The sequence below is a fragment of the Cebus imitator genome, unplaced genomic scaffold (assembly GCF_001604975.1).
Source record: "Cebus imitator isolate Cc_AM_T3 unplaced genomic scaffold, Cebus_imitator-1.0 Scaffold82, whole genome shotgun sequence".
Classification (NCBI taxonomy): Eukaryota; Metazoa; Chordata; class Mammalia; order Primates; family Cebidae; genus Cebus; species Cebus imitator.
In genome coordinates, this window is record NW_016107397.1 from 9,956,192 (window position 1) to 9,959,316 (window position 3,125).

Here is a 3,125-nt window from a genome sequence, read left to right on the forward strand (position 1 = left end):
AAGTCCCTTGCCAGATGCTGGTTTTTTATTTTATTTTACTTTATTTTTTTGTGAGATGGAGTCTCACTCTGTCACACAGGCTGGAGTGCAGTGGCACAATCTTGGTTCACTGCAACCTCCACATCCTGGGTTCAAGCAATTCTCCTGCCTCAGCCTCCCACGTAGCTGAGACTACAGACACATGCTACCACACTTGACTAATTTTTTGTATTTTTAGTAGACACAGAGTTTCACCATGTTAGCCAGGATGTCTCAATCTCTTAACTTTGTGATCCACCTGCCTCGGCCTCCCAAAGTGCTGGGATTACAGGCGTGAGCCACCACACCCAGCCCGTTTTTTAACTTTTCTTTTTTTATTTTTGAGACAGAGTCTTGGTCTGTCACCTAGGCTGTAGTGCAGTAGCACAATCTTGGCTCATGGCATCCTCCGCCACCCGGGTTCAAGCGATTCCCCTGCCTCAGCCTCCTGAGTAGCTGGGACTACAGGCAAGTGCCACCACACCTGGCTAATTTTTTGTATTTTTGGTAGAGATGGGGTTTCACCATTTTGGGGCCAGGATGGTCTCTAACTCTTGACCTCGTGATCCACCTGCCTCAGCCTCTCAAAGTGCTGTGATTACAGGCATAAGCCACTGTGCCTAGCCTTTATTTTTATTTTTTTAGAGACAGGGTCTCACTCTGTTGTCCAGGCTGGAATGCAGTGATATGATCATAGCTCACTGCAGCCTCAAGCTCCTGGCTTTAAGCAATCCTCCAGCCTCAGCCTCCTGAGTAGCTGGGACTCCAGGCACATGCTACCATCCCTGTTTTTTGTTTTTGTTGTTGTTTGTTTGCTTAATTTTTTGTAGAGACTGGGTCTCACTATGTTGGCTAGGCTGGTCTTGAAATTCCTGGCCTCAAGGAATCTTCTCGCTTTAGCCTCCCAAAGCACTGGGATTATAGGTGGGAATCATCATGCCCAGTCAGATGCTGGCGTTTTAATCTTGGACTTCCCAGCCTCCAGAACTGTGAGGAAATGCATTTCTATTCATTATAAATTCCTCAGTCTCGGGTATCCTTTTGTAGCTGCACAAATGGACTAAGACACTGGCCATGAGCGTGACAGGTGGGACCGGCCCCCTTGGCATCTCCTTCTCAGTTAATAGGCTCCTCTTCATACTTCTTTCCTTCATGGCTGAAGCAGGTATTTGTTGAGGGGCATCTGCTGGGAATAGTGGAGTGCTTCTGAGATGTTCCTGTCCCCTGCCTGTCCCCATGCCAGCTCAGCTGTGCACTAATGCATGTGCCTTTTAAAAGGACCAAACACAGATCTGGCACTTAAAAGAGATTCAAGGGCTTTGCATATTACAGATGACGAAACTGAGGCTCTGTTTCTGACAAAGGGCTTTGAAGGGGTGCAGCATTTATTCTTTGGGTTTTTTGTTGTTGTTGTTGTTGTTTTGGTTTTTTGGGTTTTTTTTTTTTTGAAACAGAGTCTTGCTCTTGTCACCCAGGTTGGAGTGCAATGGCGCGATCTCGGCTCACTGCAACCTCCGTCTCCTGGGTTCAAGTGATTCTCCTGCCTCAGCCTCCCAAGTAGCTAGGATTAGAGGCCCCTATCACCACGCCCAGCTAATTTTTGTATTTTTAGTAGAGACGGGGTTTCACCATGTTGGCCAGGCTGGTCTCGAACTCCTGACTTCAGGTGATCCACCCACCTGGGTCTCCCGCAGTGCTGGGATTACAGGTGGGAGTCACCACGCCCGGCCTCTAGGGTTTTTCTTGGCTTTGGGATGAACCAGACAGAGGCAGTGCACAGGGATGAAGAGCCACAGTGGCAAACACACAGGGGACGCAGACAGTCAGGTGACACTGCAAATATCTGTGGAATACAGCAGATCTCAGCAAGGGGCCTGGCTAGCAGTAAGCACAGTCTCTCTGGAGACACTTAGCTATCCTGAGTGCACCTTGCAGGGGCTGAGGCCCCTCAATTATCCAGGTGCTGGTTTCCATGGCAACAGAAATCAGGAGGTAAAGTCAACAGGACCTTGTTTATTCTTGCAAACTGTGAATCCAGGGAGAATGCAGGCAACACCAGGGTATTTGATTCAAAACAACATCCCATTCCCCAGACAGGCTAGATAACAAAGCAGCTCCTGAGCTGCCACCTTTAACACAGGGAAAGCCCTTTCACCCTAGAACTACAATTGCAAAGAAATCAGGTGATAGATTGTGTATTCATCAGGCCGGGCGTGGTGGCTCACATCACACCTGTAATCCCAACACTTTGGGAGGCTGAGGCAGGCGGATCACAAGGTCAGGAGATCAAGACCATCCTGGCTAACACAGTGACACCCCATCTCTTCTAAAAATACAAAAAATTAGCCAGTGTGGTGGCTCGTGCCTGTAGTCCCAGCTACTCGAGAGGCTGAAGCAGGAGAATCGTTTGAACCCAGGAGGCAGAGGTTGCAGTGAGCTGAGATTGCGCCACTGCACTCCAGCCTGGGCAGCAGAGCAAGACTCCATCTAAAAAAATAAAATAAGATAAGATTATTAAGGATAATTCCAGAGCTAGGCTAGCCAAGCAAAAAGGGGGCCAGCCATCCACTCATGGAGTTGGCAGGCTGGAAACATAGCTCAGCTTCCATGAGTCATTCTGCTTGCCCTTAGTTAGTCCTAGCATTGACCAATACCCTGCAAAGGGTTTGATTTTCACCTACCTGGTGCTGACATCATTAGAGATCTCACACCTGACTCACTGGGTACTCCTGAGCCTCTTGTACCCTGTTAGCCTTTATCTTCATAAGGTTTGTTTTGCTGTTCTTTTCTTTTTTCTTTTTCCAAGACAGAGTTTTGCTCTTGTGGCCCAGGCTGGAGTGCAATGGCGCGATCTTGGCTCACTGCAACCTCTGCCTCCTGGGTTCAAGCAATTCTCCTGCCTCAGCCTCCAAAGCTGAGACTACAGGCATACGTCACCACACCTGGCTAATTTTTTGTGTTTTCAGTAGAGATGGGGTTTCCCCAGGTGGGGCAGGCTAGTCTTATACTCCCAACCTCAGGTGACCCACCTGCCTTGGCCTCCCAAAGTGCTGGGATTACAAGTGTGAGCCACTGTGCCTGGTCTGTTTTGCTGTTTTTTTTTTTTT